Source organism: Calonectris borealis, chromosome 1 (assembly GCF_964195595.1).
Source record: "Calonectris borealis chromosome 1, bCalBor7.hap1.2, whole genome shotgun sequence".
NCBI lineage: Eukaryota > Metazoa > Chordata > Aves > Procellariiformes > Procellariidae > Calonectris > Calonectris borealis.
Genome location: NC_134312.1, coordinates 81,807,729 through 81,826,750, shown reverse-complemented (window position 1 = coordinate 81,826,750; position 19,022 = coordinate 81,807,729).

Genomic DNA, 19,022 nt, shown 5'->3' with positions numbered 1-19,022 from the left:
TTATATTTAAACAAAATTTGTGTGTGTCCTTCTCTGGCAGCTACCAATTAAATGTCACTGGTTTAAACACCATTTTTAGAACCGGCTTTTATATGTTGCCAGATGAGGTCACAACTGCTTCCTGTTAATTGCTAGACGTTTTACTAAAACGCAGAATTGACAGCACACATGTTTTCTGTTGTTTGCTTGATTGTTTGATTTAAAAAGAGGTGGGGAGAGGGGGAGCCAGGGGGACGTTGATCAAGAGATTGGGAAATGTTCATCCTCTAAGCAGTCCCTCCAACACAAGACAACTTCAGCCACTCCATCCTCCCAAGCAGACAACCCTTTCACGTCAGGTGTGGATTTTCCAGGATGCCAGGGTGCTTTATCACCGATGACAGCCCTTGCCACAGCACAGGCTTCACACAAGTTCTTCATCCAGTTTCAGACTCCTCTATAATTCCCAACTTTATGCCCGGAGGCGCAGTACCAGAGGAAGGTTGTAGTCCTGTGCTGCAAGTATGGCCTCGCGGCGTGACCCTGGGATGCTGCCAGGGGACGCGTATCTCCCCTTCCTGGCAAGGCTGCTCATTACTCTCGGAGCGGACAGCAGGAGAGATCCCGGCATTTTCCCACTGATACTTTCCAGGATCTTTTCACGTCAGGACCTTCTGTTTATTCTCCAGAGTCCTTGTGTAAACCGACACTAACTCATGATCTCCTGTAACACAGGCAGCTCATAACTCTAACAGGCCTCCGAGCGAACAGCATGAGAGCCTGTGCCAGCTGAACCAGCTGATATCCCCCATCAAGCCCACGCTGTAACTCTGACTAGGCTAAGTGTGATATTGGCATCCGCTACACCTGCAAAGGTTGACACAGTGCTTTAAATTATCTGAGCCATCAAGATTAGATCCTAGTCAACAGCATAAAGAAATAGCATTTTTAAAAGACACAAGAAAAATGAATCCCTTAGAGCAATTTACATTGTTTTCACTGGGAGAGGGACTATTTCTTTCCCCAAAACTTTACTACCTGAAAAAGACAGTTAATCAAACACACCTCCTGGAATAAAGCACAAATCAAAGCTTCTCTGAAAGCAGTGACTATCAGATCGATTCTGTACGCAGAATAACCTGAAGTAACCTCTCAGAAGCAGAAAACTGCTTAAGCCAGTAAGTGAATGGAAATAGCACAAACTAATTTGGTGACCACCTGATCCAAATCAATCCAACCAGATGAGATTTTGTGGGATGCTATTGCGGAGACAGAGGGTTTCCTATCTGGTCTCTTTGCAGGTGTAGCATATAATCTTGAAAAAATCTTTGCAGTGTAATTGCTCAGCATCAGCATCTGCCTTCGGGCAGGAAAGCTTAGGCCACATTCTCCTTCGTTCCTTCTATAATGGTGGTCTTTGCAAGAATGAAGCTGAGGAGCTTTCTAAGAAATCAGAAGAATCAATTTATGCCATGAGGGATAGCAATGCAGTACATTCCCTCAGAGTCCCCTGCACACAATTAATCTTGTTCCCGAAACAGCTACCAGACCCAGTTCCATACATTGAAGAGGAGATCATAAATCCAACCTCGCTCTGAAGGCAGAAATAACAGAGGCCTGGTGGGACTACAACAGCCAGCTCTTCAGTCCTAACGCCTGTCCAGCAGGCAGCGAGCCGTGTACGTTAGCCTTTATAGGAGGATTCTGAGTCTCAGAGGCTGCCAGCTAACTCAGGACGATACCTACCTCTGTGTAAGTCAAAGAACATCCCAGGTCTCGATGCTGGAGCTCTTCTCTTCCTCAGTTCAAACAGGCACCGTGCAGCAGCACAAGCTCCAGCTCACCAGCACTTACCAAAAGGATTTGGCAGTGCAGGCACTCTGAAGTTTTAGGTCAAACACACCAGCCCCATGTTCCTTCCAAATCCCCTTCGGTTTCAGACTGCATGGAGTGTGTGGCAGGAGTACATCGGCTGTTTAAGGACCACAAGTGGATGGCTGTGTGAAGATTTAGCAACTGATAAATCACATAGAGCTTCCTTTGCCTCAGACACATACCAGGCTTTTCCAAAACCCCACTGAAACATGTTTACACCTCGTGAATCTGGGATTTTGGGAATATCAGAGATATTGTTATGTCAAGGCTCTTTACTCACTGACTTCCATGAGAACATCTCCTACAATAGACCTGGACCTCTCGCTGACCCCTTCCTGTGACCAGTCATCAGAAGCATTGATCCCTTCATTTTTTTGCAGGGCTTTTGGTTGTACTGGAAATAATACTTTTTTATTCTGAATATACTTGACTCTGTCTTTCACTTAGGTCACTTTTAAATCTGGCCCTGAATTCACCTTGGAAGCATACGCAGTGACAGGGTGACTGAAGGAAACACCCCTGCTTGTCTGAACATCTGCGAGATGTAGGCAAAAAAACAGAGCGAGTTCAAATTACCCCTCCTAAAAAAGTAACAGATATGAGTAAGAGGTACCGCTCATGAGACACCTCTATGGAGTAAACATTTTGGAATAATATTCCAGGCAACAACTACAGAGGCTCTAACAACAGATTGACCAGCCATCTACTACATTTCAAACAAAGTGACTCAAAGGAAAATGTTCCAAACAGGCACCACTGGGCATTTGACTCAGCCCAAGCAATGTTTTAACTATTGCTTTGCCACAAAGCATACACATGATTTCCGTAAACCATGCCCTGGTAGCCACTTCTGTATAAATGCATAGCACATCTGACTGTTTTTTCCACTAACTTTCTAAAGCGAGTAGCCATCACAGCATGCTGTTGTTTCCTCTCAGTGTGTGATGCCAGGTTCAAATTAATTATAAAGCTATTTTAAACCTTTTTTTTTTTTTTTTTTTTTTAATTTTTTCCTTCCCTTCCTTAAATAACGTTAGCGTTCTGGGTTAGCTGAAGGCCTAAAAGCTGGTTTTAATTTAAATATAAATAATACCCAGAGTGACTGTGTGATTGTACTAAAAATAGATTGTTTTCTGTTCTAAATGTTTCACTGATGCTAAAATCGGGGGCGGGGGGAAATGGGACAGGATGTCCAGGTCTTTTTCAGTTTGAGGGTGCCTCAAATCCATGGCATTCTGTCTCTAGAGAAGTGGGTCATTTCTGAGATACCATTAGTTTATCTGGAAATGTATTTACCACAATTTACCAGCACATCTATTCAGTATGTCGTTCAGAAATCACGAGGGGAAATCACACACTGTTAAGACTAAACATTCTTGAGTGAGCCTCAGTTATGGCAAGTTCAGCAGCAGAAAAAGAAGCTGTGGTGAGTGCAGTTACTGAAATTTTCCAAATAAATAAAGCAAACAAGTTGCTCCAGGAAGAAACTCATACCTATATGATTTATAATAGTGGGAGCTAGTCCATGAAGGCAAGATGAACCCAGTGAACCAGCAGTCAAGGCCACCCGTGGGCTGCAGTGGTGCCTGCAGTGCCTTCGCTCCTTGTAACCCGGTCTGTGACAACTGGTACGGACCTCATCTGTTCCGAGGTGTGTGTGGCTTCTAGCAATGCTCAGCAACTTCTATTGGCTTAAAGGTTGCTGATGAGCTCCAATGTGGGTTAGTATCAACAGGGAAAAATATAGGGATCCTATTTACAGCCCGCTGGCAGCAGACAGGTAAAAAAAATAAAAAACCCTTTCTCCAAAATCAATGTTTGCTTTACTGAGGGCCTCCTTAGGTGTACATTGGAAACAATTCTGTCTGTCTTCCACCACAGTTAAGTCACCCTACAGTTTGGTGTGCCAGCCAGTAGTAGTTAGCAGTCCAGAATCAACAGGTTTCTGCTGTTGAGCAGTACCAGACCATATTGGCCAAAAGCAGATGGAAACTATTAAATGTGACATGGCACCTGATGAACGGTGATAAGAACAAAAAGTAAAGTGAGGACTGGTGGCCATCTTGGCTCCTTTCCATCCTTGTGACATGACATAATGGCCTGCACCACTGACGTGCGGAGTGTTTTTAGCAGCAGGACTCCTCCCATCCAGCATGAGCCAGCCCCTCCTCTCGCGCCTTCTCATCACCCACTCACAGCTCAAAGGAGGTCATGTCCTGGGCCTATTCTCTAGTCTAGTCACCGGCACCCTGTACAATCATTTCATCCTGGGCAAAGTCACTAAAACAAAATAAAACAAAATCAATGAGAACTCTCAATTCCTTTGATAGGAGGAACATTATCCCTGCTGTTCAAAACCATGGCTGGCCATCCAATGCACAAAGCAATGAGAAAGAAGTGCAGCCTCTGAAGGCAGGCTGAAAGCAAGAACCACGTGCTTTGACCGCTTTCTGATTATCCTGTCTACACGTAGTTCTCTACGGCTTCATCTCTGCACATGAATTTTTCACTATGGGGGGCTTCCAGGTCCAGAAACGGGGTGTTACTAACTCTTGACATTTTGATTTAAGACTAAAATCATTCCTTTTCTCTTTACCTCTTTATGTCAAGTGATGGGATTCAGGTCTTACTTATTCCATGTCCCTTCTGACCCTTATGGATCTTAGGTGCTAATGGAAAGGTATTAATAAAGCCCTTGCTATGGGGTATCTGGTTTTTCTCATCAAGTCAGTGGAGTGACACTTTCAGAATCATGAACTCTGTTGTGTTGGATTCACCACCTGGCTTTCGAAGCCGCGGATAGATAATGTTCCTCAGACATTGTAGTCCGTAACAAAGCGTTTCAGGCAGGCACAGCAAGGTCAGTGGCTAACACAACACTAGACCAGCAAAGCGCCTGAGAACCAAACAGCTCTGACACCGCTGGAGATGGTGTATTCTCCCTTCTGCTGCACAGTTCGGTGAGGCTACCTGTTATTACTAGCTAGACGTATACAAGAGACAAAACAGATGATGGATTTCTGTAGCAGATCATGAAGCCAAGCAGCACTGGGCAGTGAAGGCAAGTATGGATTTTGATTGACGTGATTTCATTAAAAGCAGAAGGAAAAACATTTACTTGCTACCTAAAAGCTATTTGCCAGTATTAGCTCCCCAGCCCTACTGCCTTCTCTGGGGCTAGTGAATATACGTGCCATCTTAGAGACTGAGTGAAGTCAAAGGGATTCTACTTCAGCACAAATCCGTCCTCAGGCAGAGCCAATTGCAAGATCGGGCCAAAAGCGTGGTAGGTTGTTTATGCCAGTGGGCTTTCAGTGCAGGAGGTTGGAACTTAAGTCCCTCAAGCAAGGAACAACCCATGCAATGCAAGGTGTCTATTAGGAGTAGATTCCTCCTCTGTACTTGGAAAAACTCCTCCCTTACAATGCACCACCAAAGAAGCAAAAACGCACTCCTGGGGACAGAGATGCTGTATTGCTTAAATAGTTATTTCATCTTCAGCTAACTGGTGGCACTGCACCCACCAGTCCCTTGATGTTCTGCTAGAGCTTTTGCTAACAAACAACATGCACTTCAGGGCTTGACCTTCTGCAGGCTTGCCAGTTCTGCCAGGGTTTCGTTTACACACTTGGCACATACTTCAATGAGCCATACCGGAGCAGACAGCTAAAGTAGGCTTTTTTGGTCCTCAAAAACAGAAGAAAGGGTTTGTTGCAAATCATTCCAGTACTATCAGAACCCCTTCTCCCACCCACCCCCACATCTTATTAAAAAGAATGTGCATAATTATTATAGCGATTCCATGTTGTCATAATTATATCCTGAAACGAGTGTGAAATGTGCTTTTCCACATAATTTACTGTTTTCCTGTGATTCATGAAGCCTCTTTTCACATGAATAATTGGTCACTTCTTGTTTATGTATCACCATGGTACATAGCTCCTAGCAGGCCAAAAAAAAAGACACAAAGCTAACATTTAATCATTACATCCACATACAACCTACTCACCCCCCAAAACTCCCTGCTTTTTACCTCTCCCCATAATAAGAAGGCACAGATTTTTTCGATGGAGGAAATGTTTCCTAAAAAAGATCCTGACAGTTTTACCTTTCTTAGCACTCATTAGCAATTTTTTTTTGCCTCATGCTTGTTTTGTGCTTCACATTTTCCAGTGTGAAGAAAACAACCAAAAAGTCCCTTACAAAAAACCTGAGATGATGGAGGAGGAATGTTGTGAGTGCAGGGCTGCTGGGAATGGCAGCTTTCCAAACACCAATTTGTTTATTTCTCAGGGGAGATACAGTCAAAATGATGCTTATCGATTGTCACCTGAATTAGAAAGCACCACAGTATGTTCTCAGAATAGTGTTTCAACTTCTAAACACTTCAGCGACACTTTGCTTTTACAGTGCAGTAAACTGAGGCACAAATTCATTTGTTTACAATGACTACTCACTGAGTCACTGCTCAAGCAACTCTGCAGTCAAGCTTTGATTTGCAAAATTCCTCCTCTGCCTTCAAGCTTCCTAAATGGACTGCATGATTAGCTCAATGTGACATCTGTGACAGATGGGTGTGTATATTTGTGCTTCCTGCCTTTAAAGCTGAGGGCCACCTTGTGAAGTATTTTGACAGTAGATGAAAAAAAGTCACACAGACAATTACATTTCTGCTTGACAGCGTCGTACCATGGCAATCCAAAACCACGTCAGAAAACAGAAGTCAGCAGGAACACTTAAGAACATAGGAAAAAACATGTTGGCTTAAGACCAGCTATCAATCTAGCCCAGTAGGCTGTGTGATTCTGCAGGATCAATGCAAAAACTGAATGCAAAAGAAAAAGAAAAGAAAATGCTTGTTATTGGGAATACACGAGGACATTAATCTCCTTTTTACCACAAACCCAAAGCAACATCAGGTTTTAAGACTGGGGAAAAAAAAAAAGCTGAGTGGTTTTTACCTCATATAGACATGAGTCAAAACCAAAGCCTCAAAATCTGATCTTATTAAAAAAAGGAGGGTGAACTGTGAGGTTTTTGTTTTCCTTTTTTTTGGCAGCAAGGTAGAGACAGGAGGCAGTGAAACTTTGGCGAGTGGTGGGGGTTAGGACATGAGAGGAGAGAAGAGGACAAAGGAGAGAGAAAAACAACTGCTTGGAGTCTAATCTTCTGATGCAAATACACCTTAGCAGCACTGGCTGGAAAGCAGACTCAGAAGTGGAAAGAATTTCTGGATCCAGATTAAGACAGCAGAAATATCTTAATCTTTGCAGGGCCATAATCTCCTGAGAAGGCTTTGTGAGAATTTGATCCTGTCATTCCCAAACTAGAATCTTAAAACTCATTTGGACCAGAACTACAGTTGGTTTGAAAATGTTATTACTTCTTCCTGTGGAAAAAAAAAAAGGAACAAAAATGGAAAAAAATTCAGCCAAACCCAAAGTGCATGGACTCATTACAAGCTCAGGAAATCAACTCTATTTAAATCTCTTTCAGCACCACTCTCCAACTTTAATAGTGCGTGTGTGGAAGCAAATATCACACAGAAGTTCATTCTCCCCTCCTGGTCCCCCGCCTCCCTGCCCCCACCCCAACCCTAGCTCTACATCTGAATGGTCACTATTTGTTTTTTCTTTCTGATTAGTCTTGCCAAGACTTTCTCTCACTAACCACCATGTTCATTCTTTTCAGAATACTCACTCCTATATCTGTTTGTGATCTTCATTATCGCAACCTTGCACTCTTGTGTTTAGTTCAGTCCCTGCTTTGTCGACTTCTCTGGTGCCAGCTCCCAATGCTACTCGTTCCTTTCTTATCAGCTGCTTTGCTGTTCCCTTATTTTATCTTCTCTCATCCAGTATTCTAACCTTCAGGATGGAGTATCTCAATGCTAGTTGAGTTCACCCAAGTTTGTTTGCTATTCTCTCGCAAATGCGTGCTTAGGAAGGAAGGACTTCCTCCGTCCTGAGAGCAGTCTCTTCTCACCACTGGCACTGCACACCAACACCTTCCTCTAGACTATGTTCCTTCTCCCTCTTTCCCCCGTTCTTATGCTTCTAGTTCTTGCTGACAATGTAACAACGTTGTGAGATGAGGAAAGACCTATTGGAGACTTGCATTGGTTTTCCGTCCCCGTTGACATGACTGGAGAAGGTATCCACTTAAACAAGTTGTCACTGAGGCTCCAATGTCAGTGCATGTCTGGTGGGTTGACCTTGGCCAGCTGCCAGATACCCAGCCGCTCGCTCACTCTCCTTCTTTAACAGCACGGGGGAAGAAAAATAAGATGAAAAAGCTCATGGGTCAAGGTAAATACAGGGAGATCATTTTACCGTCAACAGGCAAAACAGACTCGACTTGGGGAAAATAAATTTAATTTATCATCAATTAAAATCAAGTTGGATGGTGAGAAAAAAAGATAAAAATTAAAACAACTTCTTCCCCCCCTCCCCACCTTTCTTCCCCAGGTTCAACGTCACCCCTTCCTACCACGCACTGCAGGAGGATGGGGAATGGCAGGTTATGGGGTCAGTCCATAAGAGCTCCTCTCTGCTGCTCCTTCCCCCTCACACTGTTCCCCTGCTCCATTGTGGGTCCTCTCCATGGGCTGCAGTCCTTCAGGAAAAATCTGCTCCAGTGTGGACTCTCCACAGGCCTCAGTTCCTTCAGGAAATATCCATCTGCTCCAGCATGGGGTCCTCCAAGGGCTGCAGTGTGGGTATCTGCTCCTGTGTGGGCCTCTCCATAGGCTGCAAGGGAATCTCTGCTCTGGTGCGTAGAGCTCCTCCTCCCCCTCTTTCTTCTGACCTTGGTGCCTGCAGGGCTATTTCTCACACTTTTCCTTACTCCTCACTGCCCCATGCAGCATTTTGCCCTACCTTAAATATGTTTTTGTCGTGGTTTAACCTGGCAGGCAGCCAAATACCACACAGCCGCTCGCTCACTCCCCACCCCTCCTTGGCGGGGCGGGGAGAGAATCGGAAGGGTGAGAGTGAGAAAAAACTCGTGGGTTGAGATAAAGATAGTTTAATAGAACAGAAAAGAGAAAATAATAATAATAATAATAGAATATACAAAATGAGTGATGCACAATGCAATTGCTCACCACCCGCGCTGACCGATAACCAAGTAGCGATCGCTACTTCCTGGATGACGCCTACCATTCATATACTGAGCATGATGTCACATGGTATGGAATACCTCGTTGGCCAGCTGGGCCAGCTGTCCTGGCTGTGTTCCCTCCTCCCAGTCCAGCTTGGTAGCAGAGGGTAGTTGTCCTTGACAAGATTCTTAGCAACAACTGAAAATATCAGTGTGTTATCAACATTCTTCTTATACTAAATCCAAAACACAGCACGAGGAAGAAATTTAACTCTATCCCAGCCGAAACTAGGACAGTTTTCCAAGACACACCACCATCTTAGCTGAGGGGCTCAGCTGTGCCCTGCAGTGGGTCCATTGGAGCTGGCTGGAACCGGCTGTGTACAACATGGGGCAGCCCCTGCACAGCCCCCTCCTCACAGAGGCCACCCCTGCAGCCCCCTTCACCAAAACCTTAAGCCCTAAGTTCCAGCATCTGGAAGTTCACCTTTTTTCTGAGTCACCAACTATATCTTCTGCAGGTGGATTCACTGATCTAGTTCTCTGTATGTTGCCAAAAGAATTGAGGAGAATTTGCAGAATTGCAAAAATATTGAGTTGAGGGCCTTTTTTTTTTTTTTTTTTGGAAGCCTAGCGGCATGTTTCTTATCTTGGCTACAATTGTCTAACCTTGCTATTTTTATTTCACATTTATTGCAAACAGTTTTGGCCTGTGCCATTTGTTCAGTCTTGGATTGTCTTTATGTCTAGGCAGATTTTTTCTTGGAAGCTTTTCATTTCTCTTTACTGCTTGGTATTACTTTCTTGTGGGAAATAAATAGAGTTTTCACCAGCCCTGAAAGTGCACCCTGTACATTGACAACTCAAGACCACTCTTTGCAATCATCGCTTTTTGCCTTGCTTAGGTAGGTAACCCTAGGCACTAAATTCACTTTGAAATGAGTGGACCTCATACGTGTGCAGAATTCACATGGCTCAGAATTACGACACCTGTCCATAGTCTGATCTGGAAGTAGTGAAGACAGGCCTTTCCCAGGGGACACTGAAAGCCTGGTTGTTCTGAGCAAGTTTACCTATTTTTTTTTAATGTCCCTGTAGGATCACTAATGATGATGGGCCATTTGCTCCACCTTCCTTCTGCTCGCTGCAATGCTGCTGCCCTTGGGAAATGCATAGCAGCAGAGCTTTTTGACATGACAATAAAAATGACTCTCCAACAAGGCCATTTATTCATTTGCAATGCCTTACATGTCAAACATCATAGGGTGGGACAAAAGAGTCTCCGTACTTAATATTATTAACTCAGTCTTATTTCAGTATTAAATAATTATTTGTTTACAGTATTAAATAAGAACTTCTTACAATGCATCCCACGCATGGCTGCTCCCCTGGTGATTTTATCATAGGTTTTACAATGTTTTCCTTAACACCTTACCTCCTGGGATCCTGTAAATCTTAGACCTCATAAAGGGGAAAAAAGGCTTTCTAGAACTTGCATTTCTAGGGGAAAGCTTGAATGTTAAGCATTTCAAAACAGTAAGGCACACTAAAAGAACGTAACTATTTATTATTAAAATGACTAAAAAACACTCTATGACTTTCAAAAATATCTGAAGATCTTGGGATATGTTATGATAATATTTGATTATTTAGGATTTTATAGCATTGTCAAGCACGTACATATTGGGGCACTAGTTTACTGGCCATTTAACGAGAGGCAAACACAAGGGTTGAAAGTAGTCAATCCCTCAAACATGTCGAAAGAACTGCATGCATCACCTCTCTACCAAAGCTGAACCTAAAGCTGAATGATACGTGATGTCGTTTCTGCAAGATATGCTGATACATGCTGGAAAAAAGTGACCAAAGCTTGGTAGTAATGACAACAACTATCATTTAGCTCATTTGCAGGTATATGTGAGTATCTTGTTAGCATCCTGCTCCCTATTCGTAGGAGTCTGGGACAACATGGTATGGGAAAGCATGAAGGGAGAACTGAGTTATATAGGGATTGCATTATATCTGCCTATGCAAAGGTAAGCAAAGGCCCTTGTTTTGCTTACTCTTATGGGTCAGGCTAAAACCGATCCTCAGGACTTCCATAAGGAAAGGAACGAGAGTACTTCACTATCTTCTCTGTGTGAACCTGGAAGTGGTTGTGTTATTTGTTCTTTTTAACGGGTACTTGTTTCACATGCTTTAGAGGTAGTCAAACTTGTCTTTGAAATGAAACAAATCCCTAAATTGAGGAGGAGGATGAAAACCAATCTTCTGAGTAATTCCGTCTCATCAGCCAATTTTAAGTGCTAAGGGCATTGGACTCGCTTGAAGACACACAGTAAGATACACATACAATACTTTTCATTAAAAGAATGCTGAAAGTCTTTCTGTAATAGCAATCTCCTCTATGTAAACACGTATCAGCAGTTTTCACTAGTGAAACAGAAAACAAAATTCAAGATCTCTTCATACAGTCAGTTTCCTTTCAGTATAGTATCTGAAGTGTCTTTAATACACTGCGTAACAGGCAGCTATGTGAAATTCAACATTAAAAGGCCAATACCGTAGCACAGCATGTCAGGTACCACTGCTGAGTACAAGACGTATTGTCACTGTGAAAGTGTGATAAAGTATTTCCCACCAAGACTCAGAACACATTATAATCTATAATCTAATAAGTGGGGGAGTTCTCCCTGCAAATTTTGAGTAGGCTGGTAGATTTGGTGAGAGAAATTGGCAGGATGACGTCTTTGGAGATGGAAGCACCATGTTCCCAGCTGGACTCCAGACTGGAATGCTTTTTAGTGTTTTTCTCTTTCCTTGTCAGAGAGTCCTTTTTGAGGGTGATACAGCTGATTTTCCCTCAAAGCTCCATTGTCAAGAAGGCAAGGCATTAGCTAGAAACCATGAGAAAATCCTGGTCTTGTTGATTAAGAGCAGGAGTAATACCCACTAACAAATTTTGACTTGCAAGTCAGCAAAGAATACGTCTGTTCTGGTTGATTTCTGGACTCTCTCATAATAATACATATTTTTCAGGGCACTATAAAAAACATTACTGACCAACAGGCTTTCTTAATTAATAAAACCAAGCAAACTGGCACCCCAGTTTTGTCTTCTTTAAAGGAAAACAGTATCTATTTCACTGAGCTCAACAACAGAAAGTCTAGAAAGTGTGAATCAACTCTCACTATAATGTAGAACATCTTTTTTAAAGTTTGTAATTGACATTTCTGAGCTTTGTCCTGGAGGCAGCCATAATTAAATTATTCATGACACCAACAGTATACAAAGCCATAAAAGACTTTAATCCACTTACCAGCTTGATTTATTGAAGCTTAACCAACAGGAAAAATATGACTAAAACATTTAATTGGTACAGACAATTGTGCTATATGATTACTCTGTGAAAATCAGCACGCACTTCTGGATGCTTGAGCATCAGAATAGGTATTAACATTTGGCCCCAACATACAATAAACCTATCAACCATCTATTTGTATCCTTCTTAAATACAGTGGAGGATGACCTCGTCACCCCCTCCTTCAACTCGATTGTTCTTTGAAGAATTTATTGAAGAAAAATTGTCTTGAAAACTATGCATACACATTATGACTATGATATTTATATTGCATAGTGATATAATCAAATCAAGTGCAATTTGATGCTGATCCTGCTTGTAGTTATTTGTATTCTTCTGAGTAGTCTTGTCATTCATGAACTGTGTAACTATCAGTCTTTTGTAGACCTTCTCTGCTGCTGTCTTGAGCTTATAGGAATTTTTATTCCAATCTCTGCAAATGAAAAATTATTTAGTCCGAGACGTAAACAGATTTCTTATTCCCAAGAAGATGAATAGATGATATATTATCTTTGAACACATCTGGATCCCTTTCCATTTTATTTGGCAGACATTTAAAGACATCTCCATTGTGTATATAACTTTGTTTTTAATATTAGCGTAACAATCAACCAAGAATATGTTCATCACCCTGATACAGTATTACCCCCAGCGAGCACCATTTCTCCAGAGAAGCTCCCAAAACATTCTGTCCAGGATGCCCAGGAATCTCTATTGACATTCGTCAGACTAACATATTTGGGTCTCAACATGTCAGCCTTGCAATGCTTTTAAGCTTTACAAAGCATAAACTTTTATTTTATTTTATTTTGAAGTTTTGGATGCCGTTTTGAAGTACAGATTCTCATGTAGTAGTATTTTCTGAGAGATGAAACCTTCTGGTTAAATTGTCGAGGTCCTGACAGAAACCACTGTTAAGCTTGAGAAGTTCTGAGTCCTGAAACCAATTACTCTTTAAACCGCACAGGAAGTATGTGAATCTTCACCTTTCTTTTTTCTTGACTCATTTTGCTGTTTACATCTGAGAAGTTTGTAGGTTTAGATGAGTACTTTCTAAAGGATTCAGAACCTCCTGTCTGAACTTCTCATTTGAACCTGTCACCCCTCTCTGTTCTGTGAAATCACATCTTTTCTTTCACTTAATATACCACAAAGTTCATATTATAAAAAAATACCTTTTTGTCTCTTGTTCCTCACCAAGTCCCTCTCAATTCATAAACCACAATACTATCATTCTGTTTTTTTTGCATCTAGAGAACTTCTGTTCTTTCAAATATCCTTGCCCTCACTATCGAAAGAGTATGGAGGAAATAAATTCCACCTAGCTTACAAGTGCTCCTTTTGTTTCACCATCATGCTCATAAACATTTATGAAAACACTGTTCCTTTTGCCCTAGGGCAAGGAACATGTGAAAAACACGCAAAAAAACCTTAAAGACACAAGAGTTGGAAAATTGCATACGGACAGTTTTCTGAAATAATCATGCTTTCCAATGTCAATGTTATTGTTTCAAACAGACCAAATGCAGTTCTGTTGTATTCAGGCAACCGCTGAAATTCTTGGCCGCTGACACTCCAGGACAGATTTTGACTCACTCTAACAATAATCCATAAAAAATCCCAAGATGCTCTCATTTGTATGACTCTCTGACCCTGACAAACTTATTAAGATTCATCCAGCTTTTTATCAAACTACTATCCAGCTGTAAACTTAGTCAGTCAGTTGAATTTGCAGGAGATAGAGCACTTCATAATGACCCCATTTTCTTTGTCAAGTAAAACTAGTAGTCAAAGGGATATATGACCAATAGTAGTACCTTATATTCACCTTGATGTTTCCACTACTGTCAAGCCCGATACTAAAATGGACTGATTTGTATCTTTGTGATAGTGATTTTGTTGATATAACTGAACGTGTTTTTTCTAGGCGTTTCAGTAGAGAATACTACAGAGTCACTATCAGTTCTGATGTACCATGGGAGAAACAACATATTTCAATGAGAGTATTAAAAGACATTCTTCTTAGCAGTAGTATAGTAATAATGAGACACACGTATCCCCTCACCAAGGTCTCAGCCAACAGCTTATCCCCCTTCCCCACTATACCATGAACAGAAAAAATGCTGACATTTTCTTCAAAGAACTGATCATGAAATCTGCTTTTGAAATAATTTCTTGGTACATTTTCAGAACCATACAAAGACAAAGCTGTGTGCATTATATTCATTGTAGTCATAATTGCAAAAAATGTGAGGAAGGATGAAATTTTGAGCTGGAAATAACAAACAGCAGAATTCCTGCTGACTTCCTAGGAGCCAGAACTTCACAATCACTCTCTAAATATGTAATCTATGGTCACACTAAAGGAGCAGGATGTTTAAGTAATGGAATTTTTAAAATTATTGCCACAAAAATAGAGACTGGCCATGTATCATCACGACCAGCTATCTTTCAGAAAATTTATGTAGCGAGATCGATGTGAAGTCTTAATTGATGCCCTAATTTGGTAGTAGTACACGAATTGAAACACCCTTCAAAGTTCACTCAGCAAAACCAATTCTGTTTCTCCCTTGGCTAAAGGACCTCCTACCATTATACTGTAGAGCGGATCAGTTAAGACAAGCTTCTTTTTAAACTCAGAGAGGTCCAAATCCCTTTGGCTTTTGTGAGAAGACAAAATACTTTAACTTGAAGAAAGAGAATGAATGTCAATGACTTGCCATCTAATTGTGATCTATATCTGTTGATACAGATTTATTACCAAATCTGAAAAAAAAATCCAAATAAAAAAGATAAATTTGTAGCATTTTGTTGATAATTGTATTTTTAGGATATGTGTATTAATAAACAACTTATTGTTTTACTAGTGTTCGCTGTCAAACTGTTTCAGAATGCCATCTGAAAAAAATAGAACAGTCTGAGTGTTTATTCAATAATACTTTCTTTGTGTATCATATTATCCATGCCGGACAATGGAAAGCATCTAAAAAATGCTGGTTTTCCAAGTCTGAAATGTGAGGAACTACAGGCAATATAAACAAATGTAAATCTCTGACGCATATTAAAGTCGTTATAATTACACAGCATGTAAGACGTGGATAAAATATTGATACCACATCTATCACAGGAAATTATTGTTATTATTACTGTTATTATCACAGGATAATAATAATTATCAGAGGAATGTTGTATCACACATTCATCACAAGGTGATACAACAAGTTTAAAATACACACTATACAATAAACAAGATAAATCAAAAAACATTAATCATCTTTATTTTGTGTTGCTGAATACTGCACTGCCACCAGCACCTACAGTTGACTCTCACCACTGTCAGGACATTACTATAGGTCTTTATAACATAATGCTAGCAATGCTTCCCATAGAGATGTAAACACCATAACCCACCATGTGCCATGTGGCAAATGGCATAAAGCAAGACTGACCTTTTGCTCCATGTATGAGGGAGCTTGATGAGGGCATTTTTAGCTACTACATCACCATGGCAAGTGAACTGCTTAGGTAATGTCTACAATGAGAAGTCTACACACCTCAGTGCTTTCCTTTAGCTAACGAAGCATACGCTTTCAAAGGCAAATACAAAATGTGAGCCAAAGAGAGTGCAATTCAGATGGTTTCCCCATGATGTTCAACTGTTCAAATGTGACCCTAATTCAGCCACAGTATTATTAGTTTTATGTAGGCTTAAAAATTAATAAAGAAATCTGTGCTTAAGCTATACTTCAGGTAAGCCATCGATTCTTGAAGCCTTAGAAGAATAATATTCTTGGACAGATCACAGAAAACATTTTTTTCATCAATTCCTGCAAGCGCATTGAATTGAATTGAGTTGAATTGAGTTGAATTGAATTGAATTGAATTGAATTGAATTGAATTGAAGGCCCAAATTATACCCATGTAAAAAATGTTTTCCAGACCAATGTTCCTTTGGCACATTTATAATCCATCGCTGAAAAAGGAATGGCACATATGTTATAAAATCTTTCTAGTATTCAGAATTTCTAGTATTCAGAATGGCCATGTAAAAATTTTTAAAACAATCTCATCCACAGGTTAGTCACTCCTGCAACAGAGTTTATAGTACCCAAACCAGTTGAAGCAAACTATGTATTTCAGGTAGCTCAGTGTAGGCTGCAATGCAGCTGGGGAAGCAGGAAGATACAAATGGCTAGTTAGACCATGCTGTGCTCTACGCTTTAACACCTACCCATCTAGCAATAAGAAAGCTAACTAGCTGTAAGCTAGATTGGGTATGCCCTGATCTAGCTCATTTTACATTTGCACTAAGTCCATTTGATAACTGCACTATACATGATCTGGAAGTGAGCATAAATTATATCTGTCCCCTTGATGAACAATTTTTATCAGTGGCTATTTCCTGCTAGGAAACAAAATGAAATCTTATCACATTTTCCCTCCATCCAAGGGGTGGGGAAAAATCTGTAAGCTCAAATATGTGGACTTAAAAAATATACAGTGGAAGAGTGCTATAAGGGAGTTTCAGTGTGAACAGGAATTAGGTTCTTTAAGGTCATGTCTACATGGATAATTTCAGACAGTCAGGAATTAACATTGCCATTTACTGAGCTGGCAGGACATGAGGCAAGTTTTGATCAGACGCCAATGTAAAGATGCACAAAAATCTCAAAACACTAACGCGATCTCAGCCTCTGGAATGACTACTGCTTTTTCTTTGTTCTGCCTTCTTATGATGGAGTGAAGGAATTCAATGCTTCAAGGAATTCAAGTGTCATTTGTCAATGAGATTCTTAGAGCAAAGCAAAAATTCAAATATTCCTAAATCTTAACTAGAGACAGCATACAAAAAGTGTGTGGCAAATGATTTCTTCTTCCATTCTGTAATGGAAGCAGATAGGGAGACAACAGAAACATACAGAAATATAACACGAATGTGTAGGACTGTATGATATCACAATATTCAGTATTAACTTAGTAAACTATTAGATACAAATCCCACTGTTCAGGTCTTCTCTGTTCTAGACCATCAAGTAGAAGTGTTAAAATAGAATGGGCCTGACTGACACCAGTGAAAGACACCATTACATACACTGGATCTACTGTTATCCTGTCTTTTAGGTAACTTTCAATACACGCAGTCAATTGTTTAAAACACATCTTTACATAATGAGATTTATGGTTTATTTCTAACATAAAGTATATAATCATATATATATAACATGTATATTGTATGAGCTTTGGTGATGTTCTACACTGCAGACTCACTAGCTTGAACATTTTATCTCTTGCATTTCCATTCTAAGGATTAGTTCTAGGGCTTCTTGTTCTTCCCATTACATATCAGTCTTGCCAAAATTATTACGCTAGCAGCCATGCCTCAGAGGCAGGCAAAGGTCTACTCTGTAGGCCTTGAACATATTATTTTCTCTTTTATGTCATTCTTCAGTCTGTATGTAGGAATAAAAAAAATAAAATACAATTGTGATATCACCTTCTAGGAGCTAGACTGCGTTTTGCGAACTTCTCCCTGCCTTCCCTCCTCTCATATTTCCACAAACTGTATTCTCCTATGGATAGTCAGAAATAATGAAAAACAAAAATAAGCTTTAAAAATTTGAATGTGATGTGGAGAACATGGAGGTTATTGCATACCCCAAAGCTTGCATACTGGATAGGTCATCTTCTGCTGGATAACAAATTTCTTCTCTGAGACTTGGAGTTTTGAATGTAATCCAACCTCCCAATCTGATCTTGTATGTCTGTGGTCTAATTCTGCAGTTTTGCTTGCAGGATAGAGAGAAAGATTAAAGGACTAAAACCGTGAAAGGTAAGAAAAAAATACCTACACTTCTCTGTGACAATCACAATATTCAAGAGCTAAGATTAAACAATACATGATGTTCTCATGGGAAAGATACACCATAGTTACCAGTGAAATCTTACTGACTCCAATCATAAGCTTCTCCAACAAGTGCTTTTACATATTGTCGCAAATAAGAATACAAAACTCTTTAATAGGAGAATGCTGATATACTGCTAAGGCTCTGGCTTTGATGGGGAACACTTTGAGGTCTTTAGTAAAAAGGAATACTATTCCATGTACTGGCCTAGAAGTAAAAACAAGAATATTGAAGTTCATCTAGGAAACTGCTCATACCACATTTCCACAATTAAACATAGATTGTGAGACAGCACTAGACAATCAATTTCATTTTACACTGCCTCTACTTTCCAAAAAAACCCACGTAGACATCTGTGTCATTTTTGGTGCAGTTGACAAAGACAAGAATTTCCCTTGCTTAGGAATGATAAATAAGTAGGCAATTCATTAACACTAAAGTATTTTTTTGTCTGCCAGAAGAAATGGAAACTGATCAGTCAATCAAGAAATATCAAAAAGACGACTGGATTTTCATCCATTTGTAGGGTGAGGTCATCATCTAGTAAAACCAGCATTATTTACCTCTTCAGTGAGCCTTTGCATACAGAAGACAAAACCTTTGGTTTTGATTACAAAAATGAAGCACAGAAAAAGATTTAAGTAAAAACCTAAACTGTCTGCAATACATATTTCATACTGCCGAATACATATGCAACGATTTGGTGTTTCCTTATTGCTATAAAAAAGCAATTTATGAAAAGTGACTGTTGATGCAAAAAACCAACCAAACAAAAAAACCCTCCACACTACTGAATAACAAGA